The following is a 24318-nucleotide window of genomic DNA, read 5'->3' as shown; positions in this document are numbered from 1 at the left end:
AAAAGTGCCCAATCCACCTCAATTATCTGGGAAGGGTAAAGCATCTCAAAATTTTTGAGAAATAGGTGATGATAGCTGTTTCATAATGCTAATATGCAGTTGCAATGCAAAAAGTTTTTGCCAATAACAGAATGCAGTCATCAAGTCAAAACACCAATCTCCTATCACAAAATGAGCAATGTGGTATATGAATTCCAGAACTGGTGTGATGGCAGGTATGTAGGCATAACAGACTGGTGGATTGTTTCAATGTCCCTTCAGCTGTTCACAAAGGTACTGACTATATCTGACCAGCCTGCACTTGCATAACTTGCATCACAGTATTAAACATTAGATGTGATTCCACAATTGGATTGTCCTGAATGGAAACATAGAAAACAAGAGCAGTAGCAGGCCATTGGGTGTTCGAGCTTACTCCACTATTCAAATGACCATAGCTGATCATTCAACTCAGTACCTCCTGCTGACTTTATCCCCAAATTCTTTGCTTCCTTTGTGACTAGGAACTACATCTAACTCCTTCTTTTGAGCAAGGAATGTGCAAAGAACTATGCTGGCATCTAATTTAGCAAAGTCAGTTGGGCTTACAGTGTGGCACATTTGCATGTACTGGAAACAACATTTATTAATTCACAGGATCCTTTTTTTGAAGACAGAAAGAACATTAACATGCACTGTATCCATTTCAACTCAACAAAATGGGTGACAGCTATTTGCTGGTTTATTTCTCAGAACAATGCCCATGGTCAACCTAAGATAACAAGGTGTAGAGCTGGATGAACACAGCAGGCCAAGCAGCATCACAGGAGCAGGAAGGCTGATGTTTCGGGCCTAGACCCTTCTTCAGGTCCTATTTTTTAACTTGGCTCCTAACTCCCTAAATTCTGCTTGTGGGACCTCATCCTGTTTATTATCTCTTTCATTGGTGCCTAAATGCACCACGACAGCTGGCTGTTCACCCTCCCCCTTCAGAATGTCCTGCAGTTGATCTGAGACATCCCTGACCCGTGCACCTGGGAGGCAACATACCATTTGGGAGTCTCATTTTTGACCACAGAACTGCCTATCTACTCCCCGTGCAATCGAATCCCCTATGACTATTGCCCTTCCACTCTTTTTCCCGCCCTTCTGCACAGCAGAGCCAGCCACGGTGCCATGAACCTGGCTACTGCTGCCTTCCCCTGGTGAGCCATCTCCCCCAACAGTATACCTGTTTTGGAGGGAGATGATCGCAGGGGACACCTGCACTGCCTTCCTGCTTTTTCTCTGCCTTTTGGTTACCCACTCCCTTTCTCCCTCAGCAATCCTAATCTGTGGTGTGACCAATTTGCTAAACGTGCTATCCACAACTTCTTCAGCATCGCGGATGCTCCAAAGTGAGTCCATCCGCAGCTCCACAGCCGTCATGTGGTCTAACAAGAGCTGCAGCTGGACACACTTCCTGCACGTGTCGGAGTCAGGGACATCAGCCGCTTTCCTGTGCTCCCACATTGAGCAAGAGGAGCATAACACAGGTTTGGGATCTCCTGCCATTTTTACTCTTAAGCTTAGCTTAGTCCTACTATAATATCAAATAATAGATAAATGAAATGAAAAAATTTTTACCAATCACTCTACTTACCAGCACATGATAAAAAAAAAGAAAAAGAAAAACTTTACCTTATCAACACATCACAGAGTCTTTTTTTTTGGTTAGACGAGGAGGGCGGGTGGGAGACACTACATGTGTAGTGTCTCGGGTTTAGCCACTGCCCAAACCTTTCAGTTCACTCACCTTCCCAGAGCGCAATTCGACTACTCCCACTCAGTTCCGCTGCCGAAATGAAAAACTTACCTTCCCGGCAGCTCCCTGGTCCTCGCTGTCACCGCTCACGCTGCTGCTGCAAAAACGGAGGCCGCTGATTCCACGAGGTAAGTATTTAAATGGGAAACTTACCTTCTCAAGAGCGAACTATGTGGTAAATGGAAAAGCCCTGGGGAAAATTAATGCACAGAGAGATCTGGGTGTTCAGGTCCATCGTACCCTGAAGGTGGCAACACAAGTGGATAGAGTGGTCAAGAAAGCATACGGCATGCTTTCATTCATCGGGCGGAGTGTTGAGTACAAGAGTTGGCGGGTCATGTTACAGTTGTATAGGACTTTGGTTCGACCACATTTGGAATGCTGCATACAGTTCTGGTCGCCACATTACCAAAAGGATGTGGATGCTTTGGAGAGGGTGCAGAGGAGGTTCACCAGGATGTTGCCTGGTATGGAGGGCACTAGCTATGAAGAGAGGTTGAGTAGATTAGGATTATTTACATTGGAAAGACGGAGGTTGAGGGGCGACCTGATTGAGGTCTACAAAATCATGAGAGGTATAGACAGGGTGGATAGCAAGAAGCTTTTTCCCAGAGTGGGGGACTCAATTACTAGGGGTCACGATTTCAAGGTGAGAGGGGAAAAGTTTATGCCTTTACGCAGAGGGTGGTGGGTGCCTGGAACGCATTGCCAGCGGAGGTGGTAGAGGAGGGCATGATAGCGTCATTTAAGATGTATCTAGACAGATACATGAATGGGCAGGGAGCAGAGGAATACAGATCCTTTGAAAATAGGCAACAGGTTTAGATAGAGGACCTGGATCGGCGCAGGCTTGGAGGGCCGAAGGCCTTGTTCCTGTGCTGTCATTTTCTTTGATCTTTGTTCTTTGTTCTCGGCAGCCCCCTGGTCCTCGCTCTCACTGCTCCCGCTGCTGCAGCAAAAATGGAGGCCGCTGATGCCACAAGGTAAGTATTTAAATGGGAAACTTACCTTCTTGACAGCCCCCTGGTCCTTGCTTTCACCGCTCCCGCTGCTGCTGCAAAAATGGAGAAATGCCAGTTTCATAAGGTGCTGGTTAAGTCAAAGTTTGCTGTATTGTGACTGTAAGAAACTTTAAGGTGAAGATTGGAGTGATGCATCACCAGGGTTGAATGTCTGTAAAGTATATTGCAGATGGAAAGGGTTGAACCTTTCCTTTTGCTGTTTATGATAAGATCTTTCAAAACTATCATATAAAGGCTGAATAAATCTCCCTGTGAGGATATTGGTCCTCCTCCAGTTCAGGAGAAACCCATCCCTTTTGTATATGTCTCTTATGCCTCAGAAGACATCCCAAAGATCCAAAAGCCTGAATCCTTGCCCCCTGCACCATCTCCTGAGCCATTCATTTATCTGGTCTATCTTTCTATTCCTGCTCTCACTAGCAGATGGCACCAGAAGTATTTCCAGAGATCACTACCTTTTGAGGTTCTCCTTTTTAACCTCCTACCTAACTTCCTATATTCTCTCAAAACCTTATCCCTTTCCCTACCTATGTCATTTGTATCAATGTGTACAATGACCTCCAGCTGCTCACTCTCCCCTTTGATAATTTGCTGCAACCTCTCCAAGACATCCTTGACTCTGGCACCAGGGATACAACACAACATCCTGAATTCTTACTCATGACTGCAGAATCACTGGTCTGTGGCCCTGACTGGAGAATCCCCTAAAACAATTCATCACTTGAACCTTGACAAACCCTGCTTAACAGAAGATTCAGTTGTTATACCCAAGACCTGATTATCATTGTTATTTTCCTCTAAGAGGCTATCCCCCTCAACGGTAGCCAAAGCGGAATATTTGAGAGAGGGATAGCCAATGAAACAACTGCACTACCTTCCTACCTCTCTTGACAGTCACCCATCTACCTGACTGTACCTGTGATTTGACCACCTCGCTGAAGCTACTAACCATCACATTTTGTGCCTCCTGTTTGCTCCTCAGTGAATCTAACTGCCTTTCCAACTTAGCCAAACAGTCTGATATGAGAGGTATCCAAACACATTTCCTGCAGATATAGTCTCCAGGGACAGTCAACTGTTCCCTAATTTCCTACATCCAACAGGAGGAGCATATCACTCTACTGACTGCCATCTTTGCCCTTTAAAAATTAGCTAACATAGACTTGCCTAAAAACCACAGTTTGCTCAATCAAGCAACAGCAGACCGTTGCTGCTGACACTCTGTGCTGGGAGAAAGATAGACCAGATAAATGAATGGCTCAGGAGATGGTGCAGGGGGCAAGGATTCAGACTTTTGGATCATTGGGATGTCTTCTGAGGCATAAGAGACATATTCAAAAGGGATGGGTTTCTCCTGAACTGGAGGGAGACCAATATCCTCACAGAGAGATTTATTCAGCCTTTATATGATAGTTTTGAAAGATCTTATATTTTATATTATACAAGAAGAAGCTTTAAATACAACTTTTTACAAAGTCTACACCTCCCTTACCTGCACTTTTAAATTTTAAATATGCAAAAGAGAAAACAATTAAGGTTTAAGTATTAAAATTCAACACTCAGCTTAATTCCTAGCAATCAAAACAGCCTCCTACTCAGATCCTGTATAAGACGGCAATGCTAAACAAATGCTCGGCCCTATCTGGCTCTGATTCCTGGAATAAGCTTTAAGAAATAAGATTCCTGCTCCTCATTGTTATTCCACCACTACTAAAGCTATTAAGGAATCCTCAACAACTGCATGAAATAAGTAAATCTCCTGAACTCTGTCCACTACAAAGAAGATCCCTCCTGGAACCATCAAAAATCATGTAAAACAGGCTTCTTCTGAACTCCTCATCTCCCTCTCTCCTCCCTCCTGTATTCTAATTTTCTTTGAACTATAAAAGTTACAAAAGTAAGATGATAGTTAGGAAGATGTACTAGGAATTTTGAGGAAGTTGAAGATAGATAAGTCCCCTGGGCCTGATGGGATTTATCCAAGGATTCTATGGGAAGCGAGGGAAGAGATTGCAGGGCCTTTGGTGATGATCTTTTTGTCCTCACTGTCCACGGGTATAGTGCCAGAAGATCGGAGAGAGGCAAACGTCATTCCCTTGTTCAAAAAAGGAAATAGGGATAATCCCAGAAATTACAGGCCAGTTAGTCTTACATCAGTGGTGGGCAAATTATTGGAAATGGCTCTGAGGAATAGGATTTATGATCACTTGGATAGGCACAGTTTGATTTGTGACAGTCAACGTGGATTTGTGAGGGGTAGATCATGCCTCACAAACCTTATTGAATTCTCTGAAGAGGTGACCAAACACGTGGATGAAGGTAGAGCAGTGGATGTGGTATACATGGATTTAAGTAAGGCGTTTGATAAGGTTTCCCATGGTAGGCTCATGCAGAAGGTAAGGTGGCATGGGATAGGGGGAAATATGGCAGATTGGATTCAGAATTGGCTGACCCTTAGAAGACAAAGGGTGGTAGTGGATGGAAAATATTCAACATGGTGCTCAGTTACGAGTGGTGTACCGCAAGGATCTGTCCTGGGTCCTCTTCTATTTGTGATTTTTGTAAATGATTTGGATGAAGGAGTGGAAGGGTGGATTAGCAAGTTTGCGGGTGGGTCGCGTTGTGGACAGTGCGGAGGGCTGTTCTAGGTTACAAAGGGACTTTGATAGGATGCAGAGCTGGGCTGAGAAGTGGCAGATGGAGTTTAACCCTGAAAAGTGTGAGGTGATTCATTTTGGAAGGACAAACTTAAAAGCAGAATACAGGGTTAACAGAAAGATTCTTGGCAGTGTGGAGGAGCCGAGGGATCTTGGGGTTCATGTCCACAGTTCCCTGAAAGCTGCCACCCAGGTGGATAGAGTTGTTAAGAAGGCGTATGGTGTGTTAGCTTTCATTAATCGAGGGATCGAGTTTCAAGAGCCGTGAAGTTATGCTGCAGCTATACAAAAGCCTGGTTCGGCCACATCTGGAGTATTGTGTCCAGTTCTGGTCGCCTCATTACAGGAAAGATGTGGAGGTGTTGAAAAAGGTGCACAGGAGATTTACCAGGATGTTACCTGGAATGGAGGGAAGGTCTTATGAGGAAATGTTGAGAGAGCTAGGGCTTTTCTGTTTAGAACGACAAAGGATGAGAGGTGACTTGATAGAGGTGTACAAAATGATCAGCGGTATAGATAGGGTGGACAGCCAGAGACTTTTTCCTCAGGTGGAGGTAGCTATTATGAGGGGGCATAGTTTTAAAGTGATTGGAGGTCACTCACTTTAAGTGGGGAGACGTCAGAGGTAAGTTCTTTACTCAGAGAGTGGTTGGGGCGTGGAATGCATTGCTGGAGAGGGTAGTGGAGTCGGACATAAGGGGCATTTAAGCGGCTAATAGATAGGCATATGGATGATAGTACAAGGTAGGGGTGGAGGTTAGATAGACCTTAGGATTAGGGTAAAAGCTCAGCACAACATCGTGGGCCGAAGAGCCTGTACTGTGCTGTACTGTTCTATGTTCTGTGTTCTATCATGACATCTTCCATAATTTTACTAATGGTTGAGAGTAGACTGATGGGATAGTAATTGGCTGGGTTGGATTTGTCCTGCTTTTTGTGTACATGACAAACTTGGGCAACTTTCCACTTTGTCAAGTAGATGCCAATGTTCTAGATGCACTGGAAGAGTTTGGCTATGGGTGCGCCAAGCTCTGGAGCACAATTTTCAGTACTATTCCCAGAACATTGTCAGGGCCTATGTAGTATCCAGTTCCTCTAGTTTCTTGATACAATGTAGAGTGAATCGAATTGGCTGAAAGCTGATATCTGTGATGCTGGGAACAACTGAAGGAGGCTGAGATGGATCAATCACATCTGGCTGAAGATTGTTGCAAGTGCTTCAGCCTTATCTTTTGCAAGGTTCTTTTTTCAATCATTGAAGATGGGAATATTTGTTGAGCATCCTCCTCTAGTGAGTTGAATAATTGTCCATCACCATTCATGACTGATGTGCCAGGAGTGATCAGTTGGTTGTGGGATAGCTTAGCTCTGTCTATTACTTGCTGCTTAAACTGTTTAGCACACAAGTTGTTCTGTTTGGTAGCTTCACCAGTTTAACACCACATTTTTAGATATGCCTAGTGTTGCTCCTGATATGCCTTCCTGCACGCTCTAGTGAACCAGGTTTGATGCCCTGACTTGATGGTAATGATTGAGTGAGAGATTTGCAAGGTCATGAAGTTGCAAGTTGTGTTGGAGTACAATTTGGCTGGTCTTGATGGCCCACAATGCCTCATGGATGCCCTGTCTTGTGTTGCTAAATTTGTTTGAAGTCTGCCCCATTTAGCACAGTGATAATGCCACACAACACAATGGAGGATATTCTCAATTTGAAGGTGGGACTTAGTCTCATGAGAACTGCACAGAGGTCACTATTACCCTTACTGTCATGGACAGATTCATCTGCAGCTGACAGATTTGTGAGGATGAAGTGAAGTATGTTTTCCCCTCTTTTTGTTCCCTCACCACCTGCAGCAGACCCAGCCTAACTGTTATATCCTTTAGGACTTGACAAGCTTGGTCAGTAATGTTGTTGCCGAGCCACTTGGTGGTAAACACTGAAATCCCCTACACAGAATACATTCTTGTGCCCTTACCACCCTCAATGCTCTCTCCAAATTTTGTCCAACATTGAGAAGTACTGATTCATCAGCTGAAGGAGGATGCTATGTTTCTTTGCCAATATCTGAGCTGATGCTATGGGACAATTATGGGGTCCAGAATCAATATTGAGGATCCCCAGGCAAGTTCTCACCAAATGTATACCACAGTGCCTCTGCTGGGCATGTCCTGCTGGTGATTCAGGACATATCCAGAGATGGTAATGGTGATGGTAATGCCTGGGACATTGTCTGTAAAGTGTGATTCTGTGAGTATGACTGTGTCAGGCTGTTGACTAGTTTGTGAGACATTTCCCAAACTTAGTCAGAGCAGCAAGGGGAGAGGAAGCAGGGCAGAACAAACCTAGGGGTGAACAGTGGCAGCAGAACTTCCAGGTAAAACCCTGAGGAACAAGGCCCAGATCAACTGGACCAGAGGGCTGAGGAATAGCAGATGGAGTTTAATTTAAATAAATGCAAGGTGTTGCATTTTAATGGGTCAAACCAGGGCAGGACTTATGCGCTCAACGGTAGGGCCTTGGGCCTGAACACACTCGGTCATAGCATGAAGCAATGGGATTTGGCACAAGCCCCTTAACATAAATGGATGAAAAAAATGACGCACGAACTGAATTTTCTTTGTCAAAATAAAATTAGAGATCTAGGGGTACAGGTTCATAGCTCCAGGAAAGTGGAGTCACAGGTAGGCAGCGTGATGAAGAAGGCTTTTGGCATGCTTGCTTTCATCAGTCAGAGCACTGAGTATAGGAGTTGGGATTTTTTGTTACAGCTGTACAAAACGTTGCTGAGGCCACATCTGGAGTACAGCATGCAATTCTTGTTGCCCTACTATAGAAATGATATTATTAAACTTGAAAGAATGTAGAAAATATTTACTAGGATGCTACCTGAACTGGAAGGTTTGAGTTACAAGGAGAGGTTGTATAGGCTGGAACTATTTTCCCTGGGGCACAGGAGACTGAAGGGGTGACCTTATAGAGTCTATAAATTATGACATAAGGTGAACAGCTTTTCCCCATGGTCAGGGAGTCTTAAACTAGAGAGCATAGGTTTAAGGTGTAAGCGGAGAGATACAAAAGGGTTTAGAGGGGCAGATGATGGTGAGTGTTTGGAACGGGCTGCCAAAGGTAGTGGTGGAAGGGAGTACAATTTCATTATTTAAGAAACATCTAGACAGGTCCATTGATGAGATAGGTATGGAGGGATATGGACGCTGGGTAAGGTGGAAGATTGTCGAAGACGCCAGATCCAAAGCGCTAGCTAAATGAAGCGCCGCTCAGGGTATTGGTGGCGGAGTCTAGGTGCGAGTCACTAACGGGGTGGAGCTGGGTGCGGAGCACGGCAGAGCGCGAGTTATGGAAGAGCGCGCGTCATTGGAGGGGCGTGGCAGAGTGCGTGCGCTGGGAGCTGTTTACTCGCTCGGTGCTGGTTTTGCCGGCTGCCGCTATACCCAAAGGGTACCAGGTAGCAGGCAACAGCCAGGTTGTCGCCGATGCGACCAGGACCACAGTTCCGATCGGGAATTGTTGCTGCTCTTATTTACATTTCCCCTTTCGCTTACACACTGAGCTGTTTCTCTTTGAGCTAATTTTATTTTGAACAAAGAAAATTCAGTTCGTGCGTCCTTTTTTTTCATCCGTTTATGTTGGGGGGCTTGCGCCAAATCCCATTGCTTCATGCTACGACGGAGTGTGTCGAACAGGTGAGAAGATATATTTATTGGGGGAGGAATATAATATTAACCACTGAAAATGGGAGTATTTCTTTGTTCGTGAACTGTTACATAATTGCCTTTTAAGTATCAGGGTCTACAGATTCTTTTACCGAAACAAATAAAAGTGTGAAGGCTGATCAACAAGCTTCTGTAAAGAGACGGTGTAGGGGAGTAGAGAACGTTCAGAGTAGGCGGTCTAAATTGAGCAAACGCAGTGTTGTAACCACTGAAAAAAAAATACGCTTTTCACAGTAATTGCGAGTTTACAGCAAACAGCGCTTAACATGTTTTACAGCTATGCCGCTGATAAGATTGGAAATCTGTTCGTCGTGTACTTGAAGGCTTATGGACCAATTTAAAAGTAATAAATCTGAACAATTGGCGTAACAGTGGTTTGGACACAGTATTCTGCAGGGTTGTCCAGAGTTATTCTTCCTCTGGTCTACATTGATAAAATCAATTTCAGATCACGTGCATTTTGCGTTTGGGTGAAGAATGAGATGTATTTTACGGATTTTAATGAGCGCTTTCACTTTGCAAGGCACCTAACATTCAACAACAGTTATTAAAACATTTAGATATGTAAAACTTCAAAGCAATTCCGAACATTCCCCCACCCCCTTTAGAGTTTTTAAATTGAGAAATTTTAACTTGCGCGGCATTCTAAGTGGTTGCAAATACAGTGGGTCGCAAATACAGGGCTCCATTTGGCAGCTGTGAAGAACCCGACTCTGGTGTGGGATGAAGTTCAGCCTCATTTTACATGTGAATCAACTGAGCTTTTTATTCATTGAACCGAGCTATCGGGAGAATATATTAACCAACAAAGTGTGTCAGACTCTTAAATCTCCTGTGATGAGATTTACCACAACTGCCGCCAGTAATCTCTTTGACGGTTATTTAACTCCATTTTTAGGGCTAGTTGCCTAGCGATATTTACACCTCGTTGCATGCTTGCTGGCAAATCAAGTAGCCAGTCCTGTACAGCGTTCAAGTCATTTTTAAAATTCCAATCATTACATGCGAGGACGAGTTAAATTCCGAAGTTATGCTGTAAAATGTGTTCCGAGGTTGTGCTGAAGATGAATGCTAAAATTAAAAATAATTGTACAGCTCAGTACTTATGAGCGTGGACATTTAAGGGGAGACTGCATTGGAGACGATTCGGCATATGGAGATAGTAGGAACTGCAGATGCTGGAAAACCTGAGATAACAAGGTGTAGAGCTGGATGAACACAGCAGGCTAAGCAGCATCATAGGAGCAGGAAGGCTGACGTTTCGGGCCTAAACCCTTCATCAGAAATGGGGGAGGGGAAGGGGGTTCTGAAATAAATAGGGAGAGAAAGGGAGGCAGATAGAAGATGGATAGAGGAGAAGATAGGTGGAGAGGAAACAGACAGGTCAAAGAGGTGGGGATGGAGCCAGTAAAGGTGAGTGTAGGTGGGGAGGTAGGGAGGGGATAGGTCAGTCCAGGGAGGATGGACAGGTCAAGGGGGCGGGATGAGGTTAGTAGGTAGGAAATGGGGGTGTGGCTTGAGGTGGGAGGAGGGGATAGGTGGGAGGAAGAACAGGTTAGGGAGGCGGGGACGAGCTGGGCTGGTTTTGGGATGCGGTAGGGGGAGGGGGGATTTTGAAGCTTGTGAAATCCACATTGATACCATTGGGCTGCAGGGTTCTCAAGCGGAATATGAGGTGCTGTTCCTGCAACCTTCGGGTGGCATCGTTGTGGCACTGCAGGAGGCCCAGGATGGACATGTCATTCTGAGGAATGGGAGGGGGAGTTGAAATGGTTCGTGACTGAGAGGTGCAGTTGTTTATTGCGAACCGAGCATAGGTGTTCTGCAAAGCAGTCCCCAAGCCTCTGCTTGGTTTCCCCGATGGAGAGGAGGCCACAACGGGAATAGCGGATGAAGTATACCATGTGGACGGTCTTCTTAGAGCCTGGGATGGGGGTGAGGGAGGAGGTGTAGGGGCAGGTGTAGCACTTGCTCCGGTTGCAGGGAAAAGTGCTGGGGGTGGTGGGGCTGGAGGGGAGCGTGGAGCGGACAAGGGAGTCACGGAGAGAGTGGTCCCTCCGGAAAGCAAGTAAGGGTGGGCAGGGAAAAATGTCTTTGGTAGTGGGGTCGGATTGCAGATGGCGGAAGTGTCGGAGGATGATGCATTGGATTCGAAGGTTGGTGGGGTGGTACATGAAGACAACGGGGATTCTGTTTTGGTTGTTATTGCGGGTAGGGGGTGTGAGGGATGAGTTGCAGGAAATGCGTTAGACACGGTCGAGGGCATTTTCGACCACTGTGGAGGGGAAGTTGCAGTCCTTGAAAAATGAAGACATCTGGGATGTCTGGGAGTGGAATGCCTCATCTCGGGAGCAGATGCGGCGGAGGCGAAGGAATTGTGAAGAGGGGATGGCCTTTTTGCAGGAAGGTGGGTGAGAGGAAGTGTATTCTAGGTAGCTGTTGGAGTTGGTAGGCTTGAAATGGTTATCGGTTTCCAGGTGGATGCCAGAGATGGAGACAGAGAGGTCCAGGAAGGAGAGAGAGGTATCAGAGATGGTCCAGGTGAACTTAAGGTTGGGGTGGAAGGTGTTAGTGAAGTGGAAGAACTGTTCGAGCTCCTCGTGGGAGCACGAGGCGGCGCTGATACAGTCATTGATGTAACGGAGGAAGAGGTAGGGGATAGGGCCAATGTCACTTTGGAAGAGAGATTGTTCCATGTATCCTACAAAGAGGCAGGCATAGCTTGGGCCCATGCGAGTACCCATGGCCACCCCCTTTGTCTGTAGGAAGTGGGAGGAATTGAAAGAGAAGTTGTTGAGGGTGAGGACGAGTTCGGCTAAGCGGATGAGGGTGTCAGTGGAGGGGGACTGGTCGGGCCTGCGGGACAGGAAGAAGCGGAGGGCCTTTAGGCCATCTGCATGGGGAATGCAGGTATATAGGGACTGGATATCCATGGTGAAGATGAGGTGTTGGGGACCGGGGAATTGGAAGTTTTGGATGAGGTGGAGGGCATGGGTGGTGTCATGGACGTAGGTAGGGAGTTCCTGGACCAAGGGGGAGAAAATGGAGTCGAGATAGGTGGAGATATGTTCAGTGGGGCAGGAGCAGGCGGAGACAATGGGTCGACCAGGGCAGTCAGGTTTGTGGATTTTGGGAAGTAGATAGAAATGGGTGGTGTGGGGTTGGGGAATGATGAGGTTAGAGGCTGTGGGTGGAAGGTCACCTGAAGTGATGAGGTTGTGGATGGTTTGGGAGATGATGGTTTGGTGGTTGGGGGTGGGACCATGATCAAGGGGGCGGTAGGAGGAGGTGTCAGAGAGCTGGCGTCTGGCCTTGGCAATGTAGAGGTCAGTGCACCATACTACAACTGCGCCTCCCATGTCCGCTGGTTTTATGGTGAGGTTGGGATTGGAGCAGAGGTGGCGGAGAGCTGCATGTTCTATGGGGGAGAGGTTGGAGTGGGTGAGGGGGTGGAGAGGTTGAGGCGATCAATGTTTCGACAGCAGTTAGAGATGAAGAGGTCGAGGGAGGGTAGGAGGCCTTGTGGTGGTGTCCAGGCAGAGGGGGTGTGTTGGAGGTGGGAGAAGGGGTCAGTAGGGGGAGGGTTAGGCTCACAGTTAAAGAAGTAAGCGCGGAGGCGGCGGAAAAACTGTTCAATGTCCAAACGTGAGTTGTATTCGTAGATGTTTGGGTGGAGGGGGACAAAGGTGAGTCCTTTACTGACGACTGACCATTCGTCCTCAGTAAGGGGGAGGTCTGGGGGGATGGTGAAGACCCAGCAGGGCTGGGTGCTACTGTCTCCTCTGGAGCTGCTGGCTGTGGAGGTGGTGGGCGGAGTGACATTGGCCGGTAAATCTTGGATGTTGGTGGCAGCGGCGTCCTCGATGTCTGTGTTGTCAGCCTCGGAAACGGAGGCGGCGGCATCAGCAGCAGTGTTGATGGTGTTGGCTGTACTGGAAGTGGCGTACCAGGCGGTGGCGGATGTGACGTCATCCGTGGAAACCGTTGGTGCTCCGAAGGTGGCCACATGGCCAATGGCGACAGGCACATGGTGGGGAAGATCCTGGGTAGGGTGGCAGGCACCAGTAAGTTTAAAGTACTTTCGGTTTTTAGTGTCCAATAAAGCCGAGTAGAATTGTGAGTTCAGGTTGTGGCTCCTACAAAGAATGAAAAACAGGAGAGGTCTTTACAGGTCTGGGAGAGGGAGGCTCTGAGCTGGGGTCGGCTTAATTGTAGTCTCTGGAGATGCTGGCGCATTGCAGCGAGTGTGTATTTCAGGAGTCGCAGGGAGAAAGGCTTCTGTAGGATATCAATGTTCTGAATGTAGCGGTCGTCGCGGTTGGGGCCAAATTGAGAAGGCTTAAATGTAGACTGTAGTCCGTTGGGGACAATCCGGTTCCATAGGCAGGTACTCAGAACGGCAATGTGGCTGTAGTACCTGGTTTGCTTTAGGACATGGTCAAGCAGTTTCAGGGCCGAAGAGATTACAAGAGGGTTGCAGTGGGAGAGGGATACACTGAGGTTTTTTCTGCTCCGTTTTTGTGCTAACATCTACTTCAGAGTGTATGCTAAGCTTCATGTACTTGATGATATTTACCCAAGAGGGTTGATTATCAAGTGCTAGTATTACAGGTTTATCAAGATATAATCGGCATCTACTTGCCAGGAAATTGTTCCTGGTAATAAATCAATGTTTATGACATCTTTTGCAGAACAATTCTTGTTTAGTTTACAAACCATGTTTTCTCCAGTATTTGCTGCATATATCCAGTCAGTTATAAAACTCAGAAATTTCAATCATTAACTGAAGTTGTTAGAGGTTTAATGTGTTTTTTATTGGTACAGTTATTGTCTTAAAGCAATGTTTTCAGTTCTACAAATGCAACGCAAATAATTCTGTAAATGGGCAATAGTCTAGTTTGTTAATCTAATGTATTAGTAATTAACAAAATAATTTTTGTCTAGGCCACTAATCTGTCATATGATTTATTACAAACATGTAAATTTGAAAAAAAAGTACCGAGAGATAGGACTTGCTTTTCCATCTTAAGACAAAAGCATGCTGATTTAAAAGGATGGAAAGGTTATCTTTAATCAGTTGAGATTCAATATTTGATACAGTTTGTGTGTGTGAAATCTCTAGGGAATGGAGAAAGCAGCAAGATCAGTTAACAATATGAGTAGAATAGCATTGTTACAAAATGTGTAGTGACATGTGACAAACCTGTATATTGATCGATATAGTGAATATAGGTTTTGTAATTCCTACTGTGGCATTTTCTTTAAAGCAAGAACATGTTTATCATAAACATTTTATTGTGCTAGCAAAGGTGTTGAAAAGTTTCTCTGTACCATTAGGAAATTCAGTTAAATTATGCTTGTTCTATGATATTTGCTTTTGTACAGATTGTATTTCTAATCTTGTAAATCAAAATTATTGCTCAACATAGACTCGTGGAAAATTTATGTAGTTTATCTTGGGAATACAGGCCTAGTTTTCGCAATCTCCCTTTTTCGGACAGTCCTGCTAACACTGGAATCAATTTGATGAACTTTCATGCTCTCCCTCTATGGAAATAATATCTTTCCTAAGATAAGGAAACCAAAACCAAGCACCAAAAGATGGTGCTGGAAGTGTCTTCACGTAGCAAGGGAAGCCATCACATATGTCTGCCAATTCCTGCAGGCAGATCTGCATTGTGTGGCCTGAGGGGAAGCACTATGCATGTAGCCCAACTCTTTTTCAAACCACACTGTCGTTATGTGGCATCTCCTAATTGCCAGTCCATAAAGGAGTTCACTGTTATGCTTGAGTCGACAAGTCCACCATGAAGGCCCAAGCAGCCAAGCCTTAACCTTTGCATTTACAGCCATTGTTGAGTTTCCTCAGGTAAGAAGCATCATTGACTGCACTCGTATGGTGCTCAGACTTCCCTGATAACAACCAGCCAGATTCTTGAACAAAAAGGGGAGGCAATGGCATTGTGGTATTATCACTAGACTATTAATCCAGAAACTCAGCTACTATTCTGCGGACCTGGGTTTGGATCCTGCCATGACAGATAGTGAAATTTGAATTCAATAAAGAACCTGGAATTAAGAGTCTAGTGATGACAATGAAACCATTGCTGATTTTTGGAAAAAACCTATCTGATTCACTAATGGCCTTTAGGGAAGAAAATCTGTCATCCTTACCTGGTCTGGCATATGCATGACTCTAGACCATCAGCAATGTGATTGACTCTTAACTGCCTTCTGGGCAATTAGGGATAGATCACAAATGCTGGCCTAGCCAGAGATGCCCACATCCCATGAGTGAATTAAAAAAACTCACGCAATATCCAGTTTGGTTGTGACCAGGCAAAAAGTCCTGTAACCACTATCGAGGAAGCAGAATATTTACATTCTGTATTGTTCCAGGTTTTGTGAAAGTTTACTAACCCAGATTCTCATGGATGACAATGGGTACTCACTGAAAGCGTGGTGAATGACCAAAGTGCAAAACCCTTAGACTGATGCCAAATGCTGATGCAATGCCATCCGTGCGTCTCCTAGGGCTATTACTGAACAGACAATTGGTAATGCGGTTAGCTTGCCTGGACTGCTCAGAAGGCACACTGCAGCACTTGTTAAATAGAAACGTACAAAATAGGATCACGAATAGGCCATTTGGCCCTTCAAGCCTGCTCCACCATTTATTATGATCATGGCTGATCATCCAATTCAATAACCTTTTCCTGCTTTTCCCCAATATCTTTTGATTCCTTTAGCCCCAAGAGCCATATGCAACTCTTTCTTGAAATCATACAATGTTTTGGCTTTGACTGCTTTCTGTCTAGCAAATTACATAGGCACACCACTCTCCAGGTAAAGAAATTTCTCCTGATCCCAGTCCTAAATCCTTGTTTGTGACCCTTTTGTTCAGTTTCAGCCATAATTGGGAACATCCTTCCTGCATCTACCTGTCTAGTCCTGTTAGAATTCTATAGCTATCTATGAGATCACCCCTCATTCTTCTGAACTCGAATGAATATAATCCTAACTGGTTCAACCTCTTGAACTACGAGGAATCAGTCTGATAAACCTTCGCTGCACTCACTCTATAGAAAGAACATCCATCCTCAGATAACAAGATCAAAACTGCAGATGATATTCCTGGTGTTGTCTCGCCAAGGCTCTGTATAATTGCAGGAAGACATCTCTGCTTCAAATACTCTCACAGTGAAGGCCAGTATACCATTTGCTTTCTTGACAGCCTGCTACACCTGCATGCTTACCTTCGGTGACTGATGTACAAAGACACCCAGGTCTTGTTGCACATTCTATTCCCTTAATGTATAGCCATTCAGATAATCTGCCTTCTTGTTTTTGCTCCCAGAGTAGATAACCTCACATTTATCCACATTATTCGCTATACTGTATCTGCCATGCATTTGGTCACTCATGCAGCTTACCCAAATCACACCGAAGCATCTCTGCATTCTCCCATTCAGCTTCCCCCCACTAGATTCTCTAGTAAGACGGATACTTACTGTGCCCTGCACAATCTAGCTCAATGACAGGTTAAAAACTTAGGTGAGGGGATGATGGATCAGCCACTTTTCGTCAAGGAAGAAGGGGATGCTGAGGGAGCTAACACTGATGATGAGATTGCTGAAGAAGCCAGAAGTGAGATAAGGCAGATAACCCTAAGAGAGCCTGATAGTGGTAAGTTTTGAGGACAAATGACTTTTTATTTACATATGTGGACACTCAGAACCATGAGTGAGTTATAGCAAGGGAGAAATTGTTTCATTCTTTTAAAATGTGAAGATATTTTGTTTGTCATTAATTGTAAGTTAATTTGTTTCCTTTACCCCATAACCTCCAATTCAGTTTTCTGATCTGACCATGAGTATGCAGTTATGTAGGATTACATTGGGTCTGTGCATGTATGACTCAAACCTTCATTTGCAAGGATATTTATCACCTGAGGTGTAGAGAGACCAAACTCTGGTGATTGACTACCAAACCCAAACCATCTCTCTTAAGTTCCCACTCTTCAGCGATTATGATCCTCTCAGAGGACAGCAATGAATGAGGGGCTCAGCACCCTTAGCACTGCTGGACATCCAGAGTGATTGTTGACCCTTAGGTAGTTTACAAGGATAACATAAACAGTCTTAGCAGATCAAAAGAGGCCACAGGATGCAGTGTTTATGTCAAAAAAATGTTGCCGAGATGTTTGAGGCCAATGCATCCAAAATGACTTCAATGTTCTTTGATTATTTTTTTCATAATGCTGCAACTTACAAAGAAAGAACAAAGAACAGTACAGTACAGGAACAAGCCCTTTGGCCCTCCAAGTCTGTGCTGACACATTTTGCCCTTCCATTGTCTTCATTTGTCAGATTCGTATCCCTCTGTCCCCTTCCTATTTATGTATTTGTCCGGGTGGTTCTTGAATGCTGCTATTGTGTCTGTTTCCACCACCTCCTCTGACAATGCATTCCAGGTTCACCACCCTTTGTGTGAAAACATGCCTCGCGCACCTTCAACCTGTGTCGCCTAGTAATTGACCCCTCCATCCTGGGAAAAAGCCTCATACTTTGTACTCCGTCCATACCATTCACAATCTTGTAAACTTCTTTAAGATCGCCCTCAATCTCCTCCAGTGAAAACAAACACAGTCTATCCAACCTTTCTTCATAGCTAAAATCCCCCATACTCGGCAATACCCTGGTAAAACTTTTCTGTATCCTCTCCAAAGCCTCCACATCTTTCTTGTAGTGTGGTGACCAGAACTGTATGCAATATTCCAAGTGTCGCCTAACTAAATTCTATAAAGCTAAGCAAGCATTTTTTACTACCTCATCTACCTGCACTGCCACCTTCAGTAATCTGTGGACCTGCACACCCAGACCTCTCTGCATATCAATGCTTCAAAGGGTTCTGCCATTCACTGTATAATTTCCACTTCTATTTGACCTTATAATATGCACCACCTCACATTTGTCTGCAAACGTACTATTTAATGAGTTAACTTGGTGTCAACTGCAGCTGTATTTTATGAAGCCTGCTGACTGCTTTGCCTACTTGCCTCAGAAGACTTTGGGCATCCTCTGGTGGTGGGGACTTAAAGGGCTTGAGTCTGCTTGGGTCTCCTGCACAGGTGCATGAACAACCTCTTCAGCCTAACCTAATGGAGGCATTTTGGTCCCTAGTGGAGTGGTGTGGCAACTGGGCACCTCTGGAATCTACTGAGTTGACAATCCCTGGATGCCCAGCTGTCGCTTCTCCTCTCTGTAAAGTGCTCAATGGGACCTCCCTTATCCCCTGATGAAGGATGGTGCACCTAGTGGGAGATCAAAGTCCCTTGGCCTGACCTTGTCTAGCTAGTGAATGAATGTGTCCTTGGCAGAAGCAAGGATTCAAAGTCATTTTGCATATTCTGCAGATACTGACTGTTCTCTGGACCTAGTTATAGAGTCATATTGATGTATAGCACAGAAACAGACCCTTCCATCCAACTTGTCCATGCTGACCAGATACCCTAAATTAATCTACTCCCATTTTCTAGCATTGGCCCATATCCCTCTAATAGCCCCAGACTATTCAGCCTCTCCCCATAGCTCAAACCCTCCACCCCTGGCAACATCCTTGCAAATCTTTTCTGAACCCTTTCAAGTTTCACATCATCCTTCCTATAGCACGGAGACCAGAATTACACACAGTATTCCAAAAATGGGCTAACCAATGTTCAGTACAGCTGCAACATGACCTCCCAACTCCTATATTCAATGCACTGACCAATAAAGGAAAGCATACTAAATGCCTTCTTTAATATCCTGTCTACCTCCAATTCCACTTTCAAGGAACTATGAGTCTGTACTCCAAGGTCTCTTTGTTCAGCAACGTTCCCCAGGACCTTACCATTAAATGTGTAAATGTATTAAGCTAAGTTGGCCCATTGTGTTCAGGGATGTGTAGGTTAGGTGTTTTAGCGATGGGAAATGCAGAGTTACAGGGTAAGCATAGAGCGATGGTCCTGGGTGGGATGCTCTTTGGAGGGTCTGTGTGGACTTGTTGGGCCAAATTGCCTGCTTCCACACTGTATGGATTCTATGATTCTGTGAAGTCCTGCCCTGATTTGCCTTTCCAAAATTCAGCACCTGACATTTATCTAAATTGATCTCCATCTGCCACTCCTTGGTCCATTGGCTCTATAAGACCATAATTCATTTATTAAGTATTAAACAAATAACACACATTTGTAATTACTAGAGAAAGCTCAATCACTGTCTTTCACTACCCTGATTTCTGTAACTAAAGCCAGATGTTATTACCCTGGAGAGTTTACAGCTGGCTAGATTGAAATCTCTGCTTGACTTCTTCACCATGCTTCCTGATGTAGGGTAACTTCTTACAACGCAAGTCTTCGAAGTGTTGTTTAACAAAGGGATTTCTTCAGGCTTTTTATACAGAAGCCTCTGTGCCAAGTAAGTTCCTTACTTGGAATTATGCATGCACATGACCAGTACTGAATGTTTTGCCCAAATGTATGGCTTCTTTTGCCCAATACCAAATGTTTTGTCCAAATGTATACTTATCTAATAGAGCCAGCAGTTCCTGGTTTCCTGCAGTTTTAACTCCTAGCAGATCTGACTGACTCAGTGTACTTCCATTAACAAAGCAGCCCATTGTTAGGCTTAACTGATAACTTCCTGTTGTCTTCAACCTTGTCCAACATCTCCCCCCTTTTGATCCAAAAATTTACCTGAGGATCATCCATATTGGGTTTGCTACATCCTCCAGGGCATCTCCAGACAATGGTGAGCATTACCTCCTGACAGTGATGAAGCATTACTTCAGTTGTGTTATCTGAAATACCACTTGGATCATTGTACGTATCAAAACTATAGTCATAAACCTAAAAAAAATTATAAATCAGTCTCGGTCTGTCGCAAATATATTATTATACACCTTTCCCATCTTTTATGATACACATAATATAAGAACAAATGACAAATGAACAACTAGTAAGAAATACAATGAACTAGCTATACTTACATTCTTCCTACTCTATAATAAGCCATTACAGAACCTCCTCCATATGAGCTATCTTTTGGTATCTCAGACTTATCCCTGTTGTCAGTCCCTTCCATTTCCTAACTTCACATTTTAACAAACAAAATAGGACTATTACAACACTAAGTATTATTGTTAATTTATTAATTATAATACAACAATCACATGAGACATAATTCTGATCCATGGATGGACATGAGTTTTCAGTCCCCAATTCCAAATTTTACTCCATAAACTTGGAGTCTGCAAATCTCTACTCGCCTCTTCTGCATGAGTTTTAATCTCTTTCTTGTGCAGACCCCATTTATGGATAACTTCCTTTGCCTCAAAAATGATCTTCACGCAGTCTGCAGTGAAGTGTGGTATAGTTGGAAGCTCTGTAGCTATGAATCGGCGTAAGTCGTCATCCGTATCATTTAGGTGGACAGATTGAGTTATGCGCAGTTTCTGGCTTAAACAAAACTTTGTGGCTGACAATTAAGTCAGAAGAGATATTGCTGATTGCCACATTCTGTCCATCTAGGTTGCACCATGTCCTTCCTTTTCGGTATCCTGAGACTGCGACATAGCTAAGTTTCTCCAACTAAGGCATACTTAAGAAAAGTTTGGTTATTCACTGGCAGGATAGACAATGAACAGTTCTCATAAGAGGCAAATCCACACTGAGTTAGCTGTTCTTTGATTATTTCTTCTGGACATGCCCAGTGATTTCCTCCTTGATGGCATCAAGACAAATCCAGCCCTCTTTTAGATCCCTCTGGAACTATACTACGAGTTGGTGGGTTACTTAATGATATCCAAGTTCCTTCATGGTATTTACCACATTCTGAACTTGCATTACGGAGCGTGTCAGATTGTCCCCATGTTTGGGTATATGAAAACATCGCACCAATGTAAAGCTGACCTTTACTATCATCACAGGTGCTCAAGATCTGGTTGGTGAGAGTGAGACTTCAGAGGTGATGTGAGGGTGCCTTCTCCCCTACCCATGTCCTCAGTTGCTCATCTGACACCCAGTCCGGTAGTCTGTGAGCATCTAATTACAACATTTTTATGCTAGCCATAGACGGAAGCCAGCTAGCATATGTTGAACAAAATGCAGCTGCGAGTTGCTCCATAAGCCGTTCTGACTATAATCTCAGTAGTAATATTCTGAAGGGGTCTTAACATTTTGATGCTGCTCAGAGCTACCTGTGATACTTACTGTCCTATCCTACCCATCTGTTCTTGATCCCAATATTCCTGACCTACTATTACCCTCATCTTTTCCTGGAGGGAACTTAACTGAGCCTCCAATTCTGTTTCACCAAGGGTCTTAACAGTTGCTACCCTGACGCATATCCTGCTCCTGCTAACTTTATCAATCCTCTCTTCCTTCTTTTTCTTTCTGATGTGAATTTACTATGACTAAGTTGTTTTTGGAGTAGGTGGTCGAAGAGGTGTTGGATTGTGCTATCACACCAGGATGGCATCTGTATATCCGTCAGGTTAAACACCACTTGTACGTGTCTATATCCTGGTACTAAAGTAACTACCTCATTCGTTTCTTCCAGAACTTATCCCACTCCCCCTGTATCTCTCTGAGATTTGCTACACCGTGGCTCTGAGGTAGTTCCAGGGGTCATTGTGATAGTAAGTTCAGCTGAGCCATGGGCAGGATGTCCCTAAGAAGCATGAAAGCTCATCCTGTTTCTGGACACATACCTAAATTTTCCTCAACATCTCTGACCTTTGGGATAACCGCAGACTTATATTCCACTATGATCCAGTCTACCGGACTCATAATTACACGCAATTTCAGACACTCAGGAAATTTTTCCTTGACCACGTAAGCCCTCTAAGGATTAATTTTGTCACAGACCATGTAACGGATAATTCTGCTTTCTTCGCCACTGGGACAAAGAAATTTGGAACTGTCCAGGGACAGGCCATTGTGATACAAAAACCCACATTTCATCCCAACAGGCGAACATGACTGTGATATTTGTTCGAACATGTAATATGCATTGCTCACAATTAACCAATGTTAGCCTCTCTCATTCATTAAAATTATCAGTCAAGGTATTCACTGCAGAAGGAACCCTCGTTCCAAGGAAAACAACGATAATGATCTCCCACGTTCTCGTAATGATTCTTCTTCCTACAAAACAAATGTAGTTTCAGCTCTTATGTGCAGTCAATCTGATTTTATTCCTTTTATTGTATTTATAGTGCTAATCTCTTTACTCCCTCTGCCAATTCATGTACGTCAAGGGCTGATTCCAGCCTTCTGTCCCGTCCTCTCATCCATTTTGGTTGGAGGGTGGATGTTTCATCCATTTTGTTCCCCGTTATCTTTTTCTTTTGTTTTCATTTCCATTGGTGAGCCTGAGGAGTCCATCTGACCCATAAGGGATTCAGAGATAATGGTGCACCTGCCAGATCTCCATCTTGCTCAGGTTGCTCTGGTTGCATGATCTCCAGGTCTGGGGTCCAAAACCAGCCCCAGTCTAAGTTTCCTAACTCTGGAGCATTGCATTCTCCCAACATTATGTGTAAATGGTGATAATTATCCTGCTCCTCCCTCCCAATTCATATTAACTGGTTAATATGATACCAGCCACTCTAGTGAGGAGCTGTTAGTACCTTGTATACAGGTGGACTTGCTTTGTCTGTCACTTCATATGGTTGTGTAAACCTAGGGGCCAGGAAGGATTTTTTTTTGATGTACAGGTATCATTGGCTTTGTCTTGAATCAAAGTGGGCTTTACTTTGTTGTTTCTTCTTTCCCATATTATTTGTGGCCATATAATTCGCTTCTTTTACACTCTCTACCAGCTGATGTACCCACTTATCTTTCATGATTCCATCTACTTCTGGCTCGGAAGGTCTGATCCTAACAGTGGCTTCAGGCCACGCATCTCTCAACCTGTCATCAACCTATAAGGGGTAAATGCTGTAGAGTTATAGACAGGGTAGATAACAAGAAGCTTTTTCCCAGAGTGGGGGACTCAATTACTAGGGGTCACGATTTCAAGGTGAGAGGGGAAAAGTTTATGGGAGATATGCATGGAAAGTTCTTTACGCAGAGGGTGGTGGATGCCTGGAACGCGTTGCCAGCGGAGGTGGTAGAGGCGGGCATGATAGTGTCATTTAAGATGTATCTAGACAGGTACATGAATGGGCGGGGAGCAGAGGGATACAGATCCTTGGAAAATAGGCAACAGGTTTAGATAGAGGATTTGGATCGGCGCAGGCTTGGAGGGCTGAAGGACCTGTTCCTGTGCTGTAATTTTCTTTGTTCTTTGTTTTAGGAGGCTACTGTGCTTCTTATTATCATCAGGATATGAGGAAGTACCGTCAGCCAAGTGGTCTGGTCCTTCTGCACCATTTTGATCAACATATTCTTCAAAGTTCGATTCATCCTTTCGACTATCCCAATGGAAATATGGAACCTTTGTTTTATCCCTAGCAGTGTCATGACATTCTGCATCACCTGGTCTGTAAAATGTGTCCCTTGATCTGATTCAGTACTCCTTGGTAAACCATGATTTTAGTGGTACCAGTTGGAATGGGAAATGCCTCTACCCATTTGGTGAAGGTGTCTATTATCACCAGGTTGTACTTATATCATCCAGTAGTTGGGGTTAGGGGGCTTACAAAGTCAATTCGTAGATTTGCCCAGGGTCTCTCTACTGGCCTTTTGTGTCTGAGGGTTCCCTTCTTCACATTTTTGTCAGGGTTATTTTGGGCACACATTAACATTTTTCACATAATGTTCCACATTCCCTTTCATTTGTGGCTACCAACCTCTTTCAACTTTCCAAGGTGATTTCCAACCATTGGTATCCATATATAAATCATCTGATTTCTTTCTCTCTCTGGTATTACAAATTTCCCTTCTCACACCCTCCTTTACATGTAAGCCTAGGTGTTCCTTATATTCCCCTGACTTCTTCCCTTCTGACACTTTTTGTAATTCTTTATCCTTTGTTCTCCTGCTAAGGCAATTGGGGCCACTTCTTTCTTTTTCTGCACTCCTATTTCCTTGATCTGTGGCTGCCGTTCTTCTCCTGCCACTGCCCCTTGTTTGGGTGAT

Source organism: Rhincodon typus, chromosome 1 (genome assembly GCF_021869965.1).
Source record: "Rhincodon typus isolate 14 chromosome 1, sRhiTyp1.1, whole genome shotgun sequence".
Classification (NCBI taxonomy): Eukaryota; Metazoa; Chordata; class Chondrichthyes; order Orectolobiformes; family Rhincodontidae; genus Rhincodon; species Rhincodon typus.
This window is presented reverse-complemented; position numbering follows the sequence as displayed.